Source organism: Pleurodeles waltl, chromosome 4_1 (assembly GCF_031143425.1).
Source record: "Pleurodeles waltl isolate 20211129_DDA chromosome 4_1, aPleWal1.hap1.20221129, whole genome shotgun sequence".
NCBI lineage: Eukaryota > Metazoa > Chordata > Amphibia > Caudata > Salamandridae > Pleurodeles > Pleurodeles waltl.
Window position 1 is genome coordinate 809,851,644 of NC_090442.1, and position 25,745 is coordinate 809,877,388.

General features: G+C 43.7%; 1 protein-coding gene and 1 long non-coding RNA gene across 2 annotated transcripts in view; one reads left to right on the top strand and one right to left on the bottom strand.

Annotated features, from left to right (window-relative positions):
* CFAP54 (cilia and flagella associated protein 54) overlaps positions 1-25,745 on the bottom strand; it is a 1,075,777-nt gene that overhangs the window by 782,809 nt on the left and 267,223 nt on the right. The gene's annotated exons all lie outside the window — the stretch shown is intronic.
* On the top strand, positions 152-1,517 carry LOC138288189 (uncharacterized). Its single transcript, XR_011202357.1, has 2 exons — positions 152-646; positions 1,170-1,517. It is a non-coding gene; the product is annotated as an uncharacterized lncRNA (long non-coding RNA).

The following is a 25,745-nucleotide window of genomic DNA, read 5'->3' on the forward strand; positions in this document are numbered from 1 at the left end:
AACGAAGGATTTTAGAGCAAGACACCCCGAGTTTCATTAGCTTGTTTGATTTTTGGAAAAAGAATAGCCCTCATTTGAGAGAAATCCAAACACTTTTGTATATGGTCACTGTGAAAAATAATATGCAGCTGCGCGCGTGTGATTTGGCAAATGAAATAATGAGGACTTTAGGTTTCTGCGCAGTGCAAGAAGGAAATACTTATGTACATTTAAATCATGAGCAAGGAAAGAAAATAGTGCCCCTAGCTAGAATCATACAATGGATCTGGTACTTGCAAGACAGGGCTAGAGTACCACAGATAAAAGAATTACCAATGAAGTTGTGTGCACCATTTGAATTCGTGTCCACTGAAGATAAAAAGCATGTTTGTTTTACTAATGATTCATTGACTGAAATGTTGCTTTCTGGCACAGTAGAAGGAACAGCGTTGTATAATGTGTGTCAGATTTTAAAGCAAGAGCTACGTGAGATGTGTCATTTTTATGCTGATTTTTGGTTCTTTGATAATGTTTTAGCACCTAACTGGTTCAATTACCTTGCAGATGTTAATGAGAAAAATGCAGAGAGAGAAGTGTTCACCCAGAATTCTGCCTTAGTGGGGATGGCTATGTGGGTGCCCCAGAAATGTGAAAAGGCCACTTACAGGTGGGCAGAGATGAGAGAGATGCACATTCCCCTAGATTTGATAAAAACTGTGCAGCACGCACAAAAGCAATCTGTCATGCAAGCAGTCACAGAGCAGTTGGGGAGAGGAAAGTTACCAGGACAGAAATGGCAAAGTGATCAGGTTTTAGGGAGAGTGATTGCTGCAAATTACCAAGGAAAAATCGAAATTATGCTGATACCTAGAAAAGAATCTGATTCATTCATACAAATTGGAGACAGAATGGCCCAACTTGGCAAAAATGCAGTGAATGGAGGTTTGGTAAAGAATGAGTCTGCCCCAGCCCTTCTGACAGTGCAAGAAAAAGGAAGCTGTGGCGCAGCAGATAAAAACCTCAGTGCTGATGTGTGGGCTGACGCCCCAAGTGACCCTCCAGAACCTGCAGAAAATATAACAAAGGGCCCCAAAAACGTCCTGATAATAAAACAGGGAAAGAAAGAGAAAGGGTGCAGTTTAAATGAAAAATGTTATTTGCAAGAAAAGTCATACTTGTTTCTTTAGCAGATCCTACCACGTTTCGCCACTGTCCCTGAGTGCGCTGTGTGGTCCCCCTTCCGGTGTGTGCGTGTGGGGTCGGGGAAGGGACCGAATCCCCAACCTGAACCTGGCTGAGTAAAGTGCCAGCACCATGGATCCATTTTGCGCAAACTGCGCCTTCAGTTCAAGTTCAACTTGTTTGCTGTGTTTTTTTTTTTTTCCCCTCTCGTATGGAACTCTGACTTTTGCTTACCTTCCAGAAAACCTTTCAGGTGGACCGTGCACCTTTACATGAGCAGAACTCATGCCACATCAAATTGCTAACACTGTTGAATTAGAAACTCATTCAGAAAAAAAAAAAAAAAAAAAATTGCCCAGTCTTTTCTATGTAGATGTATCTGATGTGAAAAGGTCATGAAATCAATGTGTTATTTCACTTCTATTGCTTTACAGGGATTGCTTTGATCATAATGTTTTTTTTTTGTGCTGATGTTTTTTTTTTTTTTTGAAATATGAGATATGTGAAACAAAAATTCATTGGTCAAAGGGCGGAATGTCCTGCCATTTGATAAAGTTTGTTTTGACCAATGACTTTGTGTTTCACCACTGCGCATATTAGTTGCTCAATGTTCACCAGTAGCACATGGTATGTTTTATTCAGTTTAGCCGTCTATGGGCTTTGACATTGCATTAGCCATTACATTCTGTATTCTGCCTATTGGCTTTGATATGCTGTATCCAGTCTAGCCGCCTATTGGCTTTGACATTGCATGCCTATTGACTTTGACATGATGTATTCAATTTAGCTGCCTATTGACTTTGACATGCTATTAGATATTCTGCCTATTGGCTTTGGCATGATATCATATATTACATTTTGTATTCAGCTCAGCTGCCTATGGGCTTTGACATGATATTATACATTGCATTTTGTATTCAGCTCAGCTGCCTATGGGCTTTGACATGATATAAGACATTGTATTTTGTATTCAGCTTAGATGCCTATTGGCTTTGACATGACACTAGACATTGCATTTGATATTTAGGTTAGCTGCCTATTGCCTTTAACATGACTTTGCATTTGATATTTAGGTTAGCTGCCCATTGCCTTTAACGTGGAGTTCTGTATTTTTCCAAGCTGTGTTTTTGCACCAGAGAACCAAGATGTTTTGCTCTCACAGTAGACTAGACCTGATAAGAGAGAGTACATGGGCGTCGTTTCTCTTCCCTTGAGCTTGGGAACAGGAGTAGTCTTGGAGACCTGGCCAGTCTCCAAAAGGCTTGCTCAGTTTCCCAGGTCTGAGAGGAGGGGGCACACCTTTGTAACGAATGTAACAGGCTGCAGAGAGTCAGATTCGAATCTGCCGGACCTCGTGCTGGAGCTTGGCGCAGGCTGCCAGCAATCCCGTGTGGGTAGATGAATCTCTCTTTCTCGCGGCTGACAGGGGTCCTCAGCTTGCAGACCTTAGAAAGATGAAGCTGTGAATAGTTCCCACACGGTGAAGTATTTGTTTTGCTTTGCATTCAATATCTTATAAATATAACCTGCTGTGTATATTGCAAACTGATATATTTTGTTTGATTAACGCGGACTTGAAAGCTACTAATTCGTCATTCATTCATAAACATTGTGGTTGGGGAAGAATAAAATAACAATAAAAGTCTTCTTTGACCTCAGAAGTGCATTTCTGTTGTGTTATGTTAGTGCTTAGAAACTAAATAAGAGGAAAGCACTACAGAGGTCCCCATCACTGAAGGAAAGCATCTGTGACAAGAGTCTGTGTGGGAAGTTCTTAGTAAAAGGGGACTCCTACCAGAAGGTTCTGACTGTTCATCCCCCACTTGAGCAACTGTTTGGCATGTTTTGATAGGATCAATGTGTCGTCCCAGAGGTTTGAATATTGAGATCATTGATCTTCCAAGAGATTGTTGCAGAGGCCTGCAACTACTGTCATGCATTTTGAGAATGTGCGGGTGCTGACTTGAGCCTGAAGGGCAGTACCTTGTACTGGAAGTGTTTGGATGCTACTTTCAATCAGAGAAATTTACCATGATTACTGACTTTTGATATGTGGAAGTAGGCATCTTGAAGGTTGATAGCATACATCCAGTTCCCCAATGGAGTTGGGGGTAGATCTGGTGAAGGGCTAACATCCTGAACTTCTCTTTGCGTATAAACTTTTTGAGAAGTCTCAAGTCCAAGATGGGTCTCTATTCACAATTTGGGCCTTTTTTACTTACCAGGAATTAACAAGAGTAGATTCTCTACCCTTTTTGAGAGGATCGAACCTTTTCTATGGCTTCCTTTTGGAGTAGAATGTTTACTTCGTTTTGCAACAAGGCTTTTTGATGATTTGTTTGGTGGAAAGGCAGGGAACGGGACTTGAACTTAAGTGAGTAACAATTTTGAACAATATTCAAGACCCACTTATTGTCTATTATCTTGCATCACTCTTCCAGGTGTTTGACAATACTTCTCCCCACCGGAGTGGGGAATGGAGAAAGGTGAAGTGAGAGCTCATTGTTTCGCAGGTGTTTTGGAAGAGGATGCTGATGGATGAGAGGGGCCTTTTCCTCGAGCTCGATGGCCTGGGTGGTAATGTGATCTGGCTTGCTGTTGTTGTGGTAGCCAGTGAGGGATTTGGACCCTCTGATGGTAAGGTCGCCGATCATAAGGCCTGAACTTGCGTCGGAATTACTTTCCTTTTTCTAGGATGACCGACTTAAGTGTATTTAACTCAGATTTCATCTTGCCCATATCATCATCCGTATGAGTGCTGAATAGCGAATTTCCTGTAAATGGAATGGTCAATATTCTTTGTTGGGCCTCCGGTTTTAGGCCTGTAAGCCAAAGCCAAACAGAGCGCTGAGAACAAATCCGACAATAACCGGGAGCTAATTACTTGGTTTGTAACCAGTCAGCCTTCATAAAGGATTTCCTCAAAATTCTGTCTGTCCTCTTTCGGCAATTTGCCCATGAACCTTGACAGAAAGTCCCAAAGTGACCTGTCATATCTTCCAATATTGCAGAGGTACCGCCCACAAAAAGGGTGCAGGTGTACCACACATCTATTTGCCTAAAGAGCCCATTTGGTGGATATATTTATCCAGAGGAACTGTTGACGATTCTGCCACCGGATGTGTTTTGCTTGCAGCCGCAAAAATTACAGAATCTGGTGGAGATCAGATGTTAAGAAAAGCGGGTCTTAGTCAGGAGACTTGGATTTTTTTAAGTACACATGATGGTGCGGCTCTTGGAGAAGCTGGAGTAAGAAAAATGTGCATCAGGGATTATTCAATCTTTGTAACGTAGCTGCAATGATTACAATATGGATCAAGAGGGTTTGGAATGTTGTGTAGCCTTTTTTAATTGCCATTGCTGCCATCATTATTGTTTAAATCTAAACCATTGCAAGATGGCTGCTGTTATTACAGTCCGGCTGGATATAGAAGATTATGTTGTCTGTTCTTTGTGTCAGTTGGAGTTTTTCACGGAAAAGGGTTATAAATGGAAACTATCATTATGTTCGGTACTCGTGAACAAGGAAAGTTATTTTCTCAAACACGTTGAGTATTTTTGTGTGCCAATAAAAACTCGCGTTACCAAGCCATGGTGACTGGGACTTTTGTTGTTTCTTGACGGATCGCGATTGTTTGAAGCAAGACGTGTCACGGTTTTCAATGGGCTTACCGTCGAAGCTGAGAGGCGTAGGGGAACAGCCCCGGTTCTGGCAGGTTCTGCTCTGGCCGAGGTAGGGGCGACCCCTTCCGGTAGCCACGGTGCTGTTTGGTAAGAGCAAACCACTACAGTCCGTGCCCTCCAGAAGGAGTCCCAGAGGAAAAACCCCAGTAGGGTAAAAAACCTCCACAGGAACTCCCTGAAACAAAAAGGAGGACACCAGGCGTTAGGACTGAAGATCAGGAAGACTGGAGAACAAAGACAGGTCAGGAAACACTGGAATCGCAGGAAGAAATCAATCAGAGCGTGACTACCACCAAGGAGTGTTGCAACGCAATGAGAAAGAAGCTAAAGTCCCCTTATATACCCATAGACAGGAAGTAGGAAACAGGAAGTAGAAACACCACCATCTTGGATTGGGAAAAAGGACATCGTAGTGAATAAAGTACACGTGTTCAAACAAATAGAAATAATGCATGCTGGGAAGAAAGGAAGTGGACAGCATGCTGGGAAGAAAAAAGGCAGGCATAAAAACACCACGTGTGCCAATGTTCGGCTTTTGCCTCTAAACCTAGGTAAGTGGTGAGTAGATTAAATCTTATGTGGGCTGAAATGAAAAGCGCACTAATTGCGCTAAGCGCGGTCAGACCCGAAACCCACTCGGGGTCTCAAGGCCTGCCGCGTCTGCCTTTGCGGCAGAACAGAAAGAAGGGGGCGCGGCGAGTGCCGCGACCCCTGATTCGACCTAAGGCGGTTTCCGCGGTTTGAGCACAGACCGCGGCTTTCCCCGTGGCCTGAGCGCAAACCGCGGCTTCCCCGCGGCGTGTGTGCAAGCCGCGGCTTCTTCCGCGGCCATCACACACGCCGCGGCATGTAAAGCATGCCGCGCCGCGGCACCCCGAGCCTGCGGCCGGGGCCGCGGCGTGACAGTATGTCCCCCCCCCGAGGCCCCAGGTTTGTGAGGGAAGAGTCGATAAAAGCGACGGACCAAAATAGGAGCATGAACTGGAGGGGCATCCTCCCAGGAGCACTCACTCATAGGGTAACCTTTCCAATGAATAAGATATTGGAGGCGCCCATGAAAAAACCGGGAGTCACAGATTTCCTGGACCTCGTACTCAGGCACATTATCAACCAACAGAGGAGGGGGACAAGAAAATTGTCTGTGAAAAGGATCGGGACAATAAGGTTTCAACTGAGAGACATGAAATACAGGGTGGATCTTCCACGTCCGGGGCAGGCGAAGGCGCACAGACACTGGGTTGATCTTTTTGAGAATTAGGAAGGGACCATAAAAGCGAGGTTTGAATTTGTTCTGAGTGAGTCGGAGAGGTAGGAATCTAGAGGAGAGCCAGAAGTTTTCATGAACCTGATATTGAGGAGCCGCACAACGTCTCCTATCTGCTATCTTTTTCATGCTTAACTTAGTGGCCACAAGGTGGGAATGGATAACTCGTTGTACACCCCGTAGCTGTCGAACATAGGAGGAGATGGCAGGAAGATTGGAGTTATCTCTCAGGGGAGTCGGAAAAGCCTTGGGATGGAAACCGTAGGAGCCATAGAACGGAGAGACCTTCGAGGCACTGTGTAGGGAGTTGTTATAGGAGAATTCTGCAAGCGGTAAAAAGGTAGCCCAATTACTTTGTGTAGCATTGCAGAAACTATGTAAATACTGTTCGAGACCCTGATTGAGTCGTTCCGTTTGTCCGTTGGTTTGAGGGTGGAACCCGGATGACAAGGCCACTTTGATTCCCAAGGTCTTACAAAATTGATTCCAGAATCGGGAGATATATTGAGGACCCCTATCCGATATAATGACCTGAGGTAACCCATGAAGCCGAAAGATTTCTTGAGTAAGATTTGACCCAATTCCTTAGCCGTTGGTAACTTTCTTAAGGCCGTGAAGTGAGCCATCTTGGTGAAGGAGTCCACGGTTACCATTATTACGTGGTTCCCCATTGAGGAAGGTAATGCGCACATAAAATCCGTGGAGATGATATGCCATGGGCCGGGGGGAACTGGTAATGGACGGAGTAATCCCACTGGTCTGGTACGGGGTGTCTTGGCTTGAGCGCATATAGGACAAGAAGATACATATGTCTCAGTATCAGCTTTGAGAGTTGGCCACCAGAAGGAGCGCAGCAAAAGTTCTTGGGTAGCTTTCATTCCTCGATGACCTGCGATAGGGGAATCATGGCACATATGTAAAGCTTCAGTTTGTACTACTTTAGTGGGTAAAAACAGGGCCTTGTCATGATAATAATAGCCATGATCTGTATGCAGTTGCGGACGCAACTTTCTCAGCTCTGCTTCGTCTAGGTGGGCATATTCGGACTTGACTTGGTCTAAAAAAGTCTGTGCTACCCCAATGATCTTGTCGTTGTCAAATAAGTTCTGAACAGTAGAATCGCTGCACTCAGGATAACGTCGGGACAAGGCATCTGCCAGGATATTCTGAGAACCAGGGATGTAAGTGATATAGAAGTCGTATTGGCTGAAAAAGAAAGCCCATCGAGCCTGCCGGCTATTTTGACACTGAAAGTTTCTGAGGCACTGTAGATTTCTGTGATCTGTCCGGGCTTCAAAAGGTTCCTTTGACCCCATCAAAAAGTGTCTCCATTCTGTGCACGCGGTTTTTAAAGCGAGTAATTCACGTTCTAACATGGAATAATTCCGCTTGGAATCAGATAAAATGTGTGATAGGTAAAATACAGGGTGTTCTAAATCATCATCGTCTTGTCTTTGCAATAAGGCAGCTCCAATGGCCCTTTTGAGGCGTCTGCGACAACAATGAATTGCTTGCTGGTGTCTGGGTGTCGTAGGATAGGGGCTTGAATAAAGGCTTTCTTTAACTCCTGAAAGGCTAACTCAGCGTCTTGTGTCCAACAAAAACCCTTCTTTAGGTGTTCTTTTTTTAAGGGTTTGCGTAATATAGCTGGTTCCCCAGTAGGGTAAAAAACCTCCACAGGAACTCCCTGAAACAAAAAGGAGGACACCAGGCGTTAGGACTGAAGATCAGGAAGACTGGAGAACAAAGACAGGTCAGGAAACACTGGAATCGCAGGAAGAAATCAATCAGAGCGTGACTACCACCAAGGAGTGTTGCAACGCAATGAGAAAGAAGCTGAAGTCCCCTTATATACCCATAGACAGGAAGTAGGAAACAGGAAGTAGAAACACCACCATCTTGGATTGGGAAAAAGGACATCGTAGTGAATAAAGTACACGTGTTCAAACAAATAGAAATAATGCATGCTGGGAAGAAAGGAAGTGGACAGCATGCTGGGAAGGAAAAAGGCGGGCATAAAAACACCACGTGTGCCAATGTTCGGCTTTTGCCTCTAAACCTAGGTAAGTGGTGAGTAGATTAAATCTTATGTGGGCTGAAATGAAAAGCGCACTAATTGCGCTAAGCGCGGTCAGACCCGAAACCCACTCGGGGTCTCAAGGCCTGCCGCGTCTGCCTTTGCGGCAGAACAGAAAGAAGGGGGCGCGGCGAGTGCCGCAACCCCTGATTCGACCTAAGGCGGTTTCCGCGGTTTGAGCACAGACCGCGGCTTTCCCCGCGGCCTGAGCGCAAACCGCGGCTTCCCCGCGGCGTGTGTGCAAGCCGCGGCTTCTTCCGCGGCTCTCACACACGCCGCGGCATGTAAAGCATGCCGCGCCGCGGCACCCCGAGCCTGTGGCCGGGCCCGCGGCGTGACAGTATGTCCCCCCCCCGAGGCCCCAGGTTTGTGAGGGAAGAGTCGATAAAAGCGACGGACCAAAATAGGAGCATGAACTGAAGGGGCATCCTCCCAGGAGCACTCACTCATAGGGTAACCTTTCCAATGAATAAGATATTGGAGGCGCCCATGAAAAAACCGGGAGTCACAGATTTCCTGGACCTCGTACTCAGGCACATTATCAACCAACAGAGGAGGGGGACAAGAAAATTGTCTGTGAAAAGGATCGGGACATATACATTTGGATACATATAGTTATAGTTAGGACCATGTTTCAATAGAAAAAGTGTTTTTTTGACTTTCCTTTATCATTGGCACCGTTTGACGAATCTTCACCAAATTTTCCCAAAAAGGTGTTGCGATGATTCTTGTTGCGCACAGGATGTTTTGGGGGTGATCAGTGAAGTTGGGGCAGAGTAAAAAGGAGTGGTCAAAAAAGTTGCCTTTCCCATGTTAAATCCCATACGACCTTTAGACACATATACAACCCGCACCACTGGACGGAATTACACCAAATTTGGCAGAAAGCTAGCTTTCAGTACGCAGATTGATCTTTTGCTTTTTTGGTGTAAATCCGTTCAGTAGTTTTTGGGAAATGTAGGGAAATCGTAATTTGTATATCTATGGCTGCAGCGACTTTGCAATTATTTTGCCAGTAATTTGCAAACATTCGCAAACTTTCATGAATGCGCATGTGAAAAGAAGTGCTGTAACTGACTGACTGCAACCTGACTGAAAAGTTGTGGCTGCCATTTTATTTCACGGGACACAGTCCCTGGGGATGAAATTCCAAATTGAAAGTGGCATAAGGGGTCAGGGTGAAGGAACCCTGACCCCTGGGGTGTGATAAAGGTGTGTTTTAGGGGCATACTTTTTCAACACCACACGTGATATTCGTGAAAATTCAGAAGTGTTCGCAAATTTAATGAAAAAATTTGTGCATTTGGAAAAAAAAATTGAAAGACAAAACACAGACTCATTCATATACTAATTCATTCACTCATACATGTACTCAGAGACTCAGGCGCCCACTCATGCACCCACTCAGACTCACACACCCACTTTCATTCCCACTCAGACACTCACAGAGACAGGTCCTGTGGCCAAGGTGTGCTGCGCGTGGCCAAAGGCTGTGTGTAGCGCATGGTTGGTTGGTTATTAGGGCTTGGCTGCAAGACCTGGCTGCAAGCCAGGCCTTGCGACCAACCCCCACCATGCGTGGCGGGGTTGGAATAATGTATAGCAATTAAAATTACTTTAAGTTAAAAAACAATAGAAATTCACTGAAAAAAACAAAGGTTACAGGGAGGCTGTAGCTAGGGTCTGAATTTATTTGAACAAAACTATTGAAATTTAGCAGTCATAGTTAGAGTTATTTCAAGTAACTATAACTCGCCCCCTAAAGTAACTATAACTCGCACCTTTGCCATGCACAGCTAGTTACTCCACACATTATATCACTGATGAGATCTTGAATGGCATCTTTGATATTATCACTGCAAAATTTACGATAAAATTATTGATAAGAAAACTGTGCATGGCAAGGGCGCGAGTTCTAGTTACCTCTGGGAGCGAGTTATAGTTAATTGAAAGAACTCCAAGTATAACTGCTGAATTGCTTTGGTTTTGTATGAGTAAATTCAGACACAAAGGGATGATGGAAAGAGTGTTGAAACTTTTCAAACACTCACCCCCAGTCACGGATCTGGGTTTAATCCATCGTTCCTTTGCTCACTATTCCAACTCTTACTCCAATGGGATGGCCAACTACGTCAGTTGTGATCTCTATCAGAGGCAAAACAGTTCCGGGGTGTCCTTGGGTCACATACAAGCAAGCCACGCCTTCTCATTCCACACAACGACAACCAGAAGGCACTGAGACAAGGCCACAGGAGAAGAGTAACATAAAACAGGAGAGAATACAATGGGGGAAAATTCAATTGTGTCCTCAAAGTTCGCTCACATAGATCCAATCCCCCCTGCCACAGACAACAATGACACATCGCAGTACACTTGGTGCAATGGATCATGCATTGGTTCTGCCTGGATGTCTTGAAATGGCTGAATTCAACTGCATGGGTTTACCCACCTTACTCTGTGCCCCACAACCTATATGTCTGTGTTGCCCGCTTAGTCTGTTCGAACGCTATAGTCCCCTTTGGCTCTCACTGACTAACTTGGACAAGGGATATCAGATGACAATGCACAATTAGCTGACCTCTACTGAGGCAGATCAATCCCTCTAGTCCCAACCTGGCAACTTCAGTGTGAGTCATTGGAGGACCCTGTTTTCCGAGCCACACTGTTAGATCACATTGCCCAACACTTTCCAGAGAATCAAGACACTGTCTTATCACAAGAGTATGAATAGGAATCCTTCAAGGTGGTACCTAAGGACTTGCACACCCACACAATCATAAGAGTGCACAGAGAGCTTAAGCAGAGCATAGTAGATGCAGAAAAGACCTTGACTGAACTCCGAAAAGAGGAAGCAGCACCACCTTATTCTTAGCCCTATTTCCCATGATCAGCATGCCGCCTTGTTAGAACATCTGTGCTGCATAAATGATGCCCAATACACCTCCAGAACACATTCAGAAGAGACAAGGCTGGTAAGATTGTAGCCTGGCTCATACAACAGGATATTGAAACAACCCTGATTGTATCCATAGACCTTGGAGCAGGCACTATCCTATATCCCAAAAATGACATATATAAAACGTTTTCCACAACTATTACTAAAATGTATACAACAGTTTCCACAGGCCTTCCAGAGGTGCTGCTGCCCGGTTCTTGTCACCCTTTATCCTTCCAGGTATACCCGCGGACCACCTGGAAGAGCTCGACGCCCTAATACCTGAGCAAAAAATCAAATCTGACATTCATAACCTGGCCTTGATAGACTCCCAATCGAATATTACAAAACATTCGCTACTCGCCTAGTCCCCCACCTACCCACGATGTACACAAAAGCTCTCCAAGTGGGAATTCTCCCCGCTCCCTCCAAGAGTCCCATTCACTCTCAATCCCCAAACCGGATAGAGATCCGTTTCCTGTCCTCCTACATACCACTTGAGATATTGGGCATTACTATAACACTTTAAGTAAAATTTTAGCTGAGAGATATCTACAAATGCTACTGTGCCTTATCCACTCAGACCAAAATGGTGGTGTTCATGGACGCAACACTTCTCTCAACATTCACATGTTACTACTAAATCATGGACAGAGCACCCACTCTGTATGCCACTCTGCCTGCCTGGTGCTGGACCTGGAGAAGGGTTTTAATACACTGGATTGGGATTACCTTTTTCAAGTCCTCAATAGAATAGGATTGGGTAAAAGGCTATTAGTTTTCACCTGGATGTTACACATCAACCCCTCCCCACATGTTCAAGTGGGTAAGCTGATTCAGTCTTCTTTTCCTGTAAACAGGAGCATTATGCCACTCACAATAGATATCTAGACCGAGGCCGTGTCATGAGTATCCCATTGGACGGACGGCACTATACCTGTGATTTCATTGTAAGCCGATGATATGCTGCTTTATCGCAAGGATATCCAGAATGGGCTTCCTGCAATCGGATTGACAGTGCAAAAATACTGTGACGCTGTTAGTTTGCAGGTCAATTTGTCCCTGTCTACCCATGGATCTCAGCGAGGTCTGTTGTCTTGGAAAGAACATGTCTTCAGATACTTAGGGATACAAATATACTATACTGACACTGACTTCAATGAAGGTAGCCTGATGCATGCCCAAATCGCACTGTGAGCCAAGATTCAATTTTGTAAGAGCTTCCCACTGGCCACGACAGGTAAAATAACCCTATCAAAGATCCTACACTAATCTGCAAATGTGCTGGTCATCCCAAATTAGAAATGCTTCTGTGACCTCGACAGCATGCTCAGCAACTTAATCTGTGTTCCAGACACCTTCGATTAGTACTGAATAAACACCAGCTGCCCGGAGGCCAGGACGGGTTTGATGCTCCTTCTTTTGAACAATATTATCCAGCTGCTCAGCTCCAAGGGCTATCAACCTGGCTGCCTCCTTGGAGGCACCAATTTGGGTCACGGCACACTAAAACTAGAGTATGTGCTCCAACTATTCCTTCTTAAAGCACAATTGTCACCAGCCTCACCTAGATCAGTCACTATCATCCAACAATGCATCTACCAAGTCTTTCATCACACATAGCACATCCCACTGTATCCCCCTGAATTACCACTCAAGGGTCCTCCCAGAAGTATGAAAATCCTGACATCCAAGGGCTTGTGTCATTGGCTTGACAAAAACAATCATCCTTGGGTATCTCTTCTTAGAGGACTACTTCCTATATTTTGACCAACCCACTTAAGAACACAATATTACCCCAAGCCTGTTTCTCATGCGTAGGCAGCTCCAACAGATTTGCTTCATAATGTGGGAACACCCAGGAGGAATTCCAAATGTATGCAGTCATGCAGAAGTTACTGGTTATGGGCACAACCCGACACTTGCTATGCAGAGCCTTATGGGAACATACACTAACCCCCCTTACACAGCACTGGAAATAAGACTTTGGGAAGGGACGTCATGACTCAGAGTAGTCCCTTGAACTAGAATATCCTCACATAATCTCCAATAATCGCAGCTTCAAAACATCCAATTCTACATCTTACACTAAGCATATCATACCCCTGCTAAACTGAACCATATCTTCCCAGACTCTCAACTTTGCTGCCCCCAATGATAATCAGACAATGAGGATTTTCACCACCACCTATGGTCGTGCCCATCCCTCGTGCATTATTGGCAAGCAGCTCTAGCCAGTATGACAGACATCACCCACTGCAAAGGATTGGATTCCTGGGAGGCCGGCACACTAGGCATGTACAAGTGTCCCAAGAACAACAGGGTGGCAGTTGGTTAATGGACTTGGTGCTCCTTTATGCTAAATGGGCAATAACCCTGAAATGGCATGTGCAGCAGCCCCCTATGGCATCTTCCTGGCAGAATACGCTGGCCTGCTGGACAGAGAGTGAAAGCATAGCACTTTGACAGGAGTAGACAAGAAGCCTCCCTAACTGTCCTAAGTAAATAGAATGGGACTCCATGTTAATCCATCTTCAAAGCATTATCAAGAATGACTCCTGCCTGCCATGAGAACACAACTTGACACAACCAGAGTAAGTTCCCACAGCCTCATCCACTGACATCCTTAAAATGGCCATTGCATCTCAACCTGGCTCCCAACCAACATTTGCCCCCACTCCTCCCATCTGTGCAGACTATACAACACTGCCAACACTGCTTCCCCGCATTGCTTTCCTGCCCCCACATCACCTACTGATCCCCGTCTAGCAGCAGCCCACCCACTTACCACCTTCACCCCAGTTTATTTTACCCCTGATTTCTCATATCGTTATTTCTTATTGTAAAACATCACTCATGATGTATTTCTATAAAGTTATGCTCATTCACGTCTCTGTAATTGATTCTTACTCATCCTAAAAGCTACATGGATATTGTCTATAACATCTGTAATAAAAACTGCTAATACACAATAAAAAAAAATAAAAAAAACAGGAGAGAATCCAAGCATGATGCCACAAAAGCAGTTACAGAGCAACAAAAAGATGATGACTAAAAAACCAAAAAGCCTTCAGGGTAAACCACGAATAGCCTAAACATAGAGACATGAAATTGCAAGAAAGGATGTCTATAAAACAAGACCAGGGAAAAGAGAACATTAGATACTTGTGGTTCGGGCCTGGTCAAGGGACCCAGTGACAATGGTGCTTTGGTGGCAGGTTTGATGGATCCTCCCAGACCTGTGTTTAACCGAGTTTGATACTGTAGGTAAGAGGAGTATTATGCAGTGAGGCTGGTTAGGCTTCACTATGTAATACTCTCATAATACCCCAGAGATAGTCCCTCTGATTCATAAAACATAATAAATCTTTAGCTCATTGCTGGTAGTGTGGTAAAGAGCAGTCGAGCTTTACTAGAGGAACGTGTGTTAAGCATTTTAGAGTACCAACATGGACGATTAGTAATTGACGTGACTCAAAAAAAATCCTACACCAGTTTATAAAAATAGAGCAGATTAATAGATAATTTTAGACATGCCAAAACAAAGCAAATCAGTTAAATATAACCTGAGTTATGGATGTTAAAGCAGCCATAAAATCAGTGCATTTACAAGCTGTCAAATCTCACCATTGTGGTCAATGGAAAAAAGTCACTAGTGACACTCGGTCACTTGCAGGGTGAGTGCAGAGAAACGCACTCATGGCTAAGGTTGTGTGCGAATCCCAAGACCAAGCTGCGAGAGGAAGACCAATTTTACCTGCCTGTGGGGCCTGGGTGCAGAGGTATCCTGGCTGTCCTTGGTGCTGACCAAGGAAGTCGCGAGTGTATAAAAATGATACTCGGTCACTTGCAGGTCGAGTTTGTGGAAGCCCAATGGGGATTAAGCTTGTGTGGACCCCTAGACCAGGATTCACCAGGCAGAAAAGCTACACCTAGTCTCGGCATCTCAAGTGCACAGGTGTGCTTGGCTTACCTTGGTGCTGAATGGGAGCTGCGGTTGCTGTTTATTCCACTGAGACGGTGCCCGTGAGGAAACGGATGCAAAAACTCGGCAAGGGAGCCACAGATGATGTCAGATGAAGGTGTTGCAGTGTGCTCTAGATTTGCTGCATCGACTAAAGGTGGTAATGACCCGACTGGCCACCAACAAGCCTTGAAAGAGGTAAGGTGGAGAGTAAGTTATCTCCCCCTCTGGAGGTCCAGTAGAAAATGGCAGCTGACTAACTTGGCAGGGAGCTGGACTACACTTCCGACAATGTACTGGAAAACCTGCCTTTGGGTGATACCTCAGAGGGCCTGATGGCCAGCACTTCTTCGGATCTGGTGGATACTTTTTACCTGCGGTGGGTAGGGGACCAGTGACACTAGTCCAAGGAGTCTGGTTATGAGTTTGGCTCACAAAGAGTTCCCTCTTGTCACAAGTTGTTGAGATCTGAGTTTCTGGTGTGAGGGGAGCCCCTTAAATCCTAGGTTTAGAAGTGTTAGGGTTGTGAGTGCAAGTAGCTAATGGACTACTGGCCCCAATGGCTAATCGGCCCCTGAGGTGACCACATCTGGTGGTTTGTGGCACCTTTTCTACCCTGAACCATGGTTTCTGCCTCTTTCAAGGATGGCAGAAGTGTTCCTCTGCTGTACAGATCACGCTGCTCACCCTACAGGTGTGGCTAATCTTCTGGAGGTGTACAGCTCCTAACTAATTTTCCCACTTGCCCTAGTGCAAATGTGCCTGGGGGCAGGAGGACAGCTTTGTCCTCCACTAGGAGACAGCCTGCCTGCATATCAGAGGCGGTGTGCCCTTTGAAGCTCACCGCCTTGATGTGCCACTTCACCAGCCTTCCTGGAAGGTGTGCCCTCCTTCCCATCCAGGCTAATGTCCTGACTCCCGGGAGCGTTTGCACCTCTGCCCAGGGGGTCAGAATCCTGTCTTCATGGAAGCAGCTGTGGCCTGGCAGCCAGAGCACAGGAAAATGGGGGTAACTCATGGGCAATCTCTAAGGTTGCTTTCTGGGTCCATGCCACCTCGCTCTCGACATGAGATTCATGTCAGAGGTGAAAAGTCACGATGTTTGATACCAAACATGACCCACTTCGATGGTACTATAATGGAGCTCACAACTTCAGGTTTGCCCTGGTGTCAGCCCATGTTATCCTCTGGACCGTTGTTCACATATGGTACCCTCTAATGGAAAAGGCCACTATAGGGGCAGGTAAACTTGCACTAATATGTCTACACCTTTAATATAATGCACCCTGTCTTTTGGGCTTAGGAGGCCAACCTTAGAGGTGACTAACATATTAAGCACAGTGTTGGGGCTGAGCCAAACATGGTATGGGCACAGTCGAGTGTGAGCAGTATGCACTGCTCCTGCAGTCTGCATAGGCAGGCCTGCTGTCAGTAATTTACTTTGGTCACTCATGGGGGCACAAAATACTGCCTCAGGGCCCTGGTGACATCTTTAACACCCATGCCCTGGCTACCACTGGTACCATATATTAGGGACTTATACAGGGGTTAAAGTGCTAGCCAATTGGGGATACCAATTCACAGTTACCAATTTAGGGAGAGAGCACTGGATGGGGGGCTGCTTAGCAAGCTCTAGTGCACTTTCAGAGTAATAACCAACAGCATCCAGAGCAAAAAGTGTGGGGGTGACCATCCAAAAAGGGCACTTTCCTACAGATATTTTCTTAAACTTGTTCCCAGTTGGTGATAGGGACTGAGGGAAGTTTTGTTTACATTATTTCAGTGGAAAACGACTAAGAAAAGCAAAGGTAGGAACTGTGGGATGGATCATGCATAAGATTTTACTGAGGTCAGTCACTTACCTGCTGGTGAGACACAAGTATGAGGGGCATTCAGGGAGTAGGAGAGAACCCAAGGAAAAGACATAGGAAGAGACAGGTTATTCGTACTGAAAATGATTTGCTTTAATGGCTGGGCCTAAATACACTACTCAAAAACTGCCAGTCTTACCTACGCTCAACTACTCGAAATACATTTGCCTTACACGAGAAACTCATTTCGTAGAGACAGATTGGCTCAGTATGAGATCTAAATAGTTCCCAAGACAAACTTCTGCCTTAAGGATCCACAAAAAGGGAGAAGTTAAAATTTTAAAGGAGAAGTTCAAGGCAAAGTACAGGGGGCGTATTAGTCCTACGAATCCTATGAGGTATGCATACCTTCACTCCAGATCTAAGGCCTTAAAAGTGACAAGGTACTCTTCTGAGGCAGGTTATGACCAACATACTACAAACACCAGATAACAAAGTCCTGTTAGACCTTATTTTAGTGATGGACGATGACATGTATAGGACAGCTCAGAGTGGGTCCGACCAGAGCCACCTCTAGAAGTGGATGGGACTAGCAAATAATGATATGGTTACAAGACATATGGTGGGCACAGCATTAAAACGAACAAGATTTCACAAACTATTCTACTTCACCCTGAAAATATCCAAAATTGTATCACTTCTTATGCACCCTACAAACAGTGTCTAAAGTCACCAAATCAGAGATCAGGGCCACAGCACTCTCTAATCATGCCTCAGCCAAAATAAAAGTGGAACTCAACATAAGTGTGAGTATAATAAATCAATGGAGTCTGAGGGAACACTATCATCTTAAACGAGTGAAACACAATCAAAATCCAAGACGCAAGCACTTATTCCTGGCCTAGAATGACAAGAATAACATTAGTATTAACAGCAGTTGGGAGACTATTAAGGCAATCTCAAGGGCCACTGTAATATTTATATTGGTTGGAATAAATAAAGAGACAAGAGAGCAAAGAGAAGAACTTGAAGACAAGTTGAGGGAAATGGAGGTGATACATAAAAGGGCAGGGGCAATTTTAACATGACTCAATTTTCTCTCAGATAGACCCTAAATTAAAAAGGCTGGCTATAGATAGGGACGAGTATGCATTACTATGTACCACACACCCAATTACATGCTTATTGTTCCCAATAACCACATCAGCAGAAGCCACGGTCAGTATAAACAACACAAATATGCTCAAAACAATTCACCACGAATTGTGCACTTGGCACACACATGGCCCATCATGGCTGAGCAGGATTGTGGCAATCAAGAGGACAACCTTACCAAAGATTCTGCTCATCTTCCAGACTCTTCTATTGCAACCTCCCCCCACAACACTGAAGGTGTCACTGAGAATTTTATCTGAACAAAGGATTTAAAAAAACAGACTCACAAGAAATATTAGACAACACAGCACAAATTACGGGGGACTAGGCATCCCAAATATCACAAACTACTATTAGGCAGCACAGTTAAGGGTCATGGTAGAATGAAGAGCAAAATATGAATTGGGCTGGAAATGTATTGATCAATTAATCACAGGCATGTACAATGGAAGAGTCCTCTGGTGACCAAAAAAAGGCAGAGCATAGGGTCTCTGCTCCTCCCCTCTGAGAAACCTCACCCTAGCGGTGTGGGACAGAGTAGCACAGAAGAGACAGTTACCATTTTTCCCCTTGCTGCTCTCACCCACATTGAGTAACCTAGGTTTCATGCTGGTTTTAATGAGGATGACGTCTTCAGATGGAGACATCAAGGTTGCAAAATGTTGGGGAGGTCACTTCATTCTGGAAGGTATAATACCACTAAATATTATGTCTTCAGATGGAGACAGCAAGTTTGCAAAAGATTAGGGGTGTTGCTTTAATCTGGCAGTTATAATACCACTAGAGATGACATGTTTAGACGGAGATAGCAAGGTTGCAAAAGGTTGGGGGTGTCACTTCAAACTGGCTGATATAATAGCACCTAGATAACTCAAAAAGAATACAAGCTACTGGAAGCTGAAAGGCTGTATTATATGGAAGTCCAACAATGAGTTGTTCAAACATCCATCAAACCAAATGCAAGAAGTCCTCTAACTGCATTTGAAAACTCGCTCATAACAAAAGAAGGAGATAAATGTCTTATAGAAAAGTCCCTTCGTCCCGCCTTCATCCATCTAACTCTCCAGCCTTTACATTTTTCATCCATCCATTCATTCATTCATTCATCCATCCATCTTTAAGCACATCCATCCATCTTTTTGTTGTATTGTAATGCTTGTAATAGAACGTGGTAACCAGCTGTTGCCTAGTGATGGGATGGAGGAACTAGAATGTTGGGTACGTGGGATGGCAGTTGGTGGAGAAGCCTGCCAGGGTTGGATGTATTATTGGACTTGAGGAAAATAAAGCACATCTTGTTTAAAGGTATCACGACACCGGAGTGTCTTTTCAGTGGCGACGAGGATGGCTCTATTGATCAACCCTGGTGGTGCTAAGAGGTGCTAAGAAACTTGCCGCAGAAGCGTTGCTACGAACGTTGTGGATGACCAACTAGTCTCTGGGTGCAGCGATCCAAGGCTAATCAACCGTGTGATGGACTATACTTTGCTCGTATACGCGATTTTTAAGGTACGGTGAAAAGACTCTGACTTGTTTACGAACGGAGCGATTGAAGGAGGGCGGAGCGATTTTAAAATTATAAGAAGCTCAGTATCAGTGTCTACGGAGGACATAAACTTGCGGAGAAGTAAAAGAAGAAGAAATACGTTTTATTTTTACCTTTTTAGTTTTTCTGTAACCGCTGTTTGGATCACGCGGCCGTGTTGTCGCGTGACCACGCAGTGCTGGACCATTTCTACAGTAGCACAGGCAGTGAAGTAAGCACGCCTGTGCTCGTCCAGCGTCCAGCGTCTCCAAGGGCAACAAGAATACAAGAAAGGCACTTGTGCAAGCAGATAACAAGGCATGAAATAAAAAGTAAACACATTGGAAAGGCGCATCGAGTTGTATTCACAAACTGGGACCGAATTACAGTTGTTGTGTCTGATGTAAATGACTTGCTTTGAAACTTGGCAGATGAAGAAAGGATTGGTATTATAATATACCATGCTATTTGTATAGACATATTAAAAAAAAAAAGAAGGGGAGATTCAAAGACGTATGTTTTTATTGGCGGGACTCATTTTAATGTGGTGTTATTAGTAAGTCTAAGCAGTGTAAAAAAAAAAAAAAAAAAAAAGGAAAACATGCAGTCGATAATGCCACCTCCAACATTTTGGAATATTCCGGGAGAACCCTGTATGCCTTGGGAAGATTGGAGTGAAGCATTCGAAACTTACTTAGAAGCGCTGGGTGGTGCCATCTTTACAGCAAAAAGGAAATTAGCTTTACCTAAGCATAATTTAGGGGTTGAAGGGAGAAAGGTATTGAAAGCATTACCCAGTAACGAAGTGTCGGAAGCTAATGGTGATGGCTCGGATGAAGAGGATGAGAATAATGACATATATGTGAGAACTATGACGGCGTTAGAAGAGCATTATTGCAGGAAATTCAGTATTGTTGTAGAACCGCATAGATTTTTCTCAAGAACTCAATCACCAAATGAAACGATTGATCAGTATGTATGTGCATTGCGATTACTGGCTAACACATGTAGATTTAAGGATTTACATGAAGAGATAATACGTGATCAACTGATATGCCATACCAAGGATAGGAAAATACAAGAAAAATTATTATCTCTAAGGGATCCATCGTTGGATGAGACATTGTCTGCAGCAAAACGTATTGAAGCAACGTCTAATTACATCAAGGAATTGGAGAAAAGAAATAATATGAATGAAATTGACGTAACTGTCCAAGAAGTAGACAAAATTAAGTGTGAAAGTGATTATGTGAAAGCTGGAAAGAGAAAGTGTTATAGGTGTGGTAGCATAAAACATTTAGCATTTGCGGCAAACTGTCCAGCTAAGAACAGCAAATGTTTTAGATGTAATAAAATAGGACACTTTTCAAAAGTATGTAATCATAAAAAAGAAAGTGACAAGAAGACAGTTAATAGTTTATATGAGGAAACCTCATTTGAAAGATGTGAAAAAGATGAAAGAGTGGAAGTGCTCACGTTGCAAGGAGTAGCCTTAGATGATACAGCTGAGGATGGTGATGTGTTAATGTTGGGGAGTAATGATTACAGACCACCCAAATGTGTGGTGGAACTGAATGGAATATCGGTAAGTATGTGGGTGGATTCATGTTCCCCGCATACATTAATTGATAAAGCGACTTGGGCAAGAGTAGGCAAAGTGAAATTATTTTAAGCTAAAGTGAATTTGTTGGGATATAGTGGAAACAAAATACCTGTAATAGGTTACTTCCAAGGGGAAATAGAATTCAAGCGGCAAAAAATATCAAGTGATATTTATGTGGTTGAATGTGGAAAGTGTTTATTGGGTTGGGGCGAACAAAAGGCTTTGGGTGTTATACTAAATCCCAATGCGGAAGAGCAAGTGTTAACTGTGGAGAGTGAAGATTTGAAATCGAACAAGTGGAAACTAGAATTCCCTGTACGGTTTGGTGAGAAATTGGGGTGCTTGCGAAGATTTAAACATAAAATTATACTAAAGGAAGGGGCTGTGCCCAAGGTGCATAAAGTAAGAGCTGTTCCTGTAGTGTTAAAGGAGGCGTTGAGGAATGAGTTGAAAAAATTGCTAGATATGGAAGTAATAGAGCAAGTGGAGTCCTCGGAATGGTTGAGCCCAGTGGTTTTGGCGCGCAAACCGAATGGCAAAATTCGCACATGTGTGGACTTAAGGGATCTCAATGAAAACATTTGGATAGATAGGCATCCAATACCAAATATTAACGAATTGTTAGCAAGTATTCGGGGTGGTGAGATTTTTTCCACTCTTGATCTATCAAATGCTTACCACCAGATCATGTTACATCCGGATTCAAGACATCTAACATCTTTCATAACTCCGGAAGGGGCGGTCAGGTTTATACGCATGCCATTTGTATTGGCATCGGCCTCGGCGGTGTTCCAAAGAGTTATGCAAAAATTATTGGGAGATATCAGTAATGTGAAGTTCTTCCAAGATGACGTATTGGTGTGGGCAGAAAATGGGGAGGAACATGATGTGGTGATGAGAAAAGTATGTTCTGTATTAGAGGAAGCAGGATTAACAGTGGAAATGAAGAAGTGTAAATTTGAGTGTAAAAGTGTTGAGTATTTGGGTCATACAGTATCTGGTGATGGTATAAAACCAAAAGCGAATTTACTGGAAGCGATCGAAAAAGCACCGAACCCATCGAACAAAGACCAATTAAGATCTTCCTAGGATTAGCGGAATATTATGCAAAGTTTGTGAAAAACTTTGCAAATGTTGCTCAGCCATTGCATCGTATGATGAAAAAAAATGTGAAATTTGAATGGTCTAAAGAGCGTCAACAAGAGTATTCTGCGTTAAAGCAGTGTGTCATCAACGCAGCAGAACTGAAACCTTTTGTAACAAGCGATTACACTATTGTGTTGACAGATGCGAGCATGCATGGTCTAGGAGCAGTGCTAATACAGTCACACAAAGGATAAGAACGTGTAGTCGCATTTGCTTCAAGGACACTGAAGGGAGCTGAAGCAACGTACTCTGCTATAGAAAAGGAAGCCCTTGCCTGTTGGTGGGGTGTTAAGTATTTTAGGAATTATGTATGGGGAAGGAAGTTTGAGCTGAGAAGGGACCATAAACCGTTGATTGACATGTTTACAACCAAGGGTGCATGTCGAGCATCTTCTAGAATAGCGAGATGGGTATACAATCTGCAAGAGTATGACTTTACAATATGTTATGTGCCGGGGGTGAAGAACGTGAACGCAGATTGCTTATCCAGGTTACCGATTGAGAATCATGTGGACGAAACTGAAGAAGAATGGTTAATTGCAAGTATCCAAGATGTAGAGACTGGTGCGATAAATGAGGAACTTTGGCGAAAGTCAATTGATGAGAATGTGGAGTTGCAAGCATTGAAGGAAAATTTGGGGATGCATTGGTCCGAATTGGAAGGAAATACTAATCAGATAGCAAACTTCAAGTGTGTATGGTCAGAATTGTCGAACCTTGATGGCTTGTTGAGGCGGGGCAACTGATTGATTGTTTCACGCAAATTGAGAGAAAGATTACTAGGAATATTACATGAAGGTCACGGGGCATGTCGGGAATGAAGAGAAAGGTAAGGGAAGATTTTTGGTGGCCGGGGATGGACAAGGATGTAGAGAGATTTGTTAGGAACTATTGAGAATGTGCATGCAGTGAAATCCCATGTGAGCGAGAAAACACCTGTGGTTCCATTTCCATTCCCGGACAAACCATGGCAGAAGGTGGGTATGGACATATGTGGTCCTTTTTTGTTGGGCACGGAAGGCAAAAATGTTATCATAGTAATGGTAGATTATCATTCCAAGTGGCCTGAAGTAAGTGTTGTGAAGGATGTAAAGTCAAATATGATAATAGAGTTTTGTGAAGAAGTATGGAGGAGAGAGGGTTATCCAGAGGTAGTTGTCACAGACAATGGTCCGCAGTTTACATCCAGTGAATTTGGTGATTATGTGAAAAAATTTGGTGTAAGACATATTAGAACAGCTGTAGCACATCCCAGGGAGAATGGTTTGGTTGAAAGGTTCAATAGGGTACTGAGCGAGAATATTCAATTGTCGGTGCAAAATGGCCTGAACTGGAGGAAGGAAATAAATAATCTTTTATGGAATTATCGCACCACCCCGCATTCTCTCACATTGAAAACCCCATTTATTTTGTTAAAAGGTAGGAAGCCATGTACCAAAGCTGTGTCTGGGTGGATGGGCAAAGCAGGAAGAGGCAAAGTAGATGAGGAAGAAGTGTTGAGGCGTGTGAGGGAAAAACAAGAAGGGTACGATGAGAGGAACAAGGAAGGATGGAGGAGAGGAAGTTTGGATATTGGTGATTGGGTGAGGACGAGGATGTGGGACAAAACAAAAAGGGGTTTGTCCAAATGGTCGTCACGAAGCGTGTGGTGAAGGTGAATAAGTATAGTGTGGAGTTGGAGGATGGAAGAAGATGGAATGCGTGTAGGGTGACGAAGTGTAATGAAGCAGAGTTGCGGAAGTGGTGTGTGAGGAGGAATGATTCATGTGATGAAATGAATAAGGAAGAAGGTAGGCAAAGAAGATGGGTGGGAAGACCTGTGCGTTTAAATGACTATGTAACATGAGTAATTTCTTACAGAATTAATATATAAGAGTGTATGAATTTGAGGGTACATGTACTGAATAGTACATAAATTGGAATTATACAAGGAAATTTATATCAGTTGATTTTTTTTTAGATTTTTTTTTATATATCTGTCTGTCAAATTGCATATTTTGTGTATAGTGCATAGTATTATTGTTCTTCTAGATTGAATGTTATTTTGTTTGTGGGAAAAGGGGGAGATGTGTTGTATTGTAATGCTTGTAATAGAACGTGGTAACCAGTTGTTGCCTAGTGATGGGATGGAGGAACTAGAATGTTGGGTACGTGGGCTGGCAGTTGGTGGAGAAGCCTGCCAGGGTTGGATGTATTATTGGACTTGAGGAAAATAAAGCACATCTTGTTTAAAGGTATCACGACACCGGAGTCTCTTTTCACTTTTACCATTCTATCCATCCACCCTTTAATCATTTCAGTCTTTATCCATCCTACTCACACTTCCGTTCATTCTTTTACCCATCCAAACATAATTTATCATCCTTTGGTTTACCCTCATTTTATCAGTCTGACCATCCATCCTTTTATCTTTCGATTCAGGCTTACATCTATCCCACATTTATCCCTCCTGTCATCACTTGTTCCATTTTTTCTTATGCGCCCCCTCACACCAATCTTCAATTTCTATCCATCAATCTTTCCATCCTTGCATCCATCGTTTCATCTTTTTGGCACTTACTTCTTGTAATAGTTTATTCCTTCTTTTATATGTCCTTCCTTTCTCTCCCCCTTCCTGCCCTCTCTCTCTATATATTTTCCTCTACTTTTCTCAGCATCTCACTAGTTGGGCCTCCATTGTTGTAACTGGACTTGCCTCCTTCACTTCCGTTATGGATTTCCCTGGCTTTGTTTCTAAGAGTTTTTGTCTGCAGAGCTGCAGACAGAACAGGGTCATAAAGTATTAGTATTTCTAGGGGCAATGCAACACTAGCTTAAGGTACTAAAACTGAGGGTTCGTGAAGCCCTCCCTGTAGCTATCAACTGTGGGAAATATTAGGTATGGTGAAAGTAAATGTAAATAAATTGGGTTATTATTTTGGAGGGGTGGAAGCCAGACAACTAATAAACACAATCCTTACCAGAGTAATGCACCAAAAGTAACTAAATTAACCTGTGCTTAATCTCCGTTAGTTTGGCACAAAGACTTAATTTGAAGGCAATGTGTAAAGTACTTATGCAGCACACAGTGAAAACACAACACAAACAAAACACCACTCCTTTAATTAAGTACATTTTAATCAATAATATGACACCAAAATGAATTATCAATAGAACCAGAGTTTTGAATTTCAAACATTGTTAGGGAAATGTAGTGCCTAAAAGATCACAGCACCAACCGAGGGTATCTGATCACGCAACAATGGGTCAAAGTCAAAAGTTAAGGCTGTCCACAACGTAGTCCGAGTGGATACAAGGGTTGGAATAGGCCTGGTTTCGGCTTACTTTTGGACTGATAAGAATTTTCTGAAAAAGTTATTGGGAAGGTAAAGTCTCAGAAGTCCGGGCAAGGAATCAGGCGGTATCTGAGGATGAGTTGTC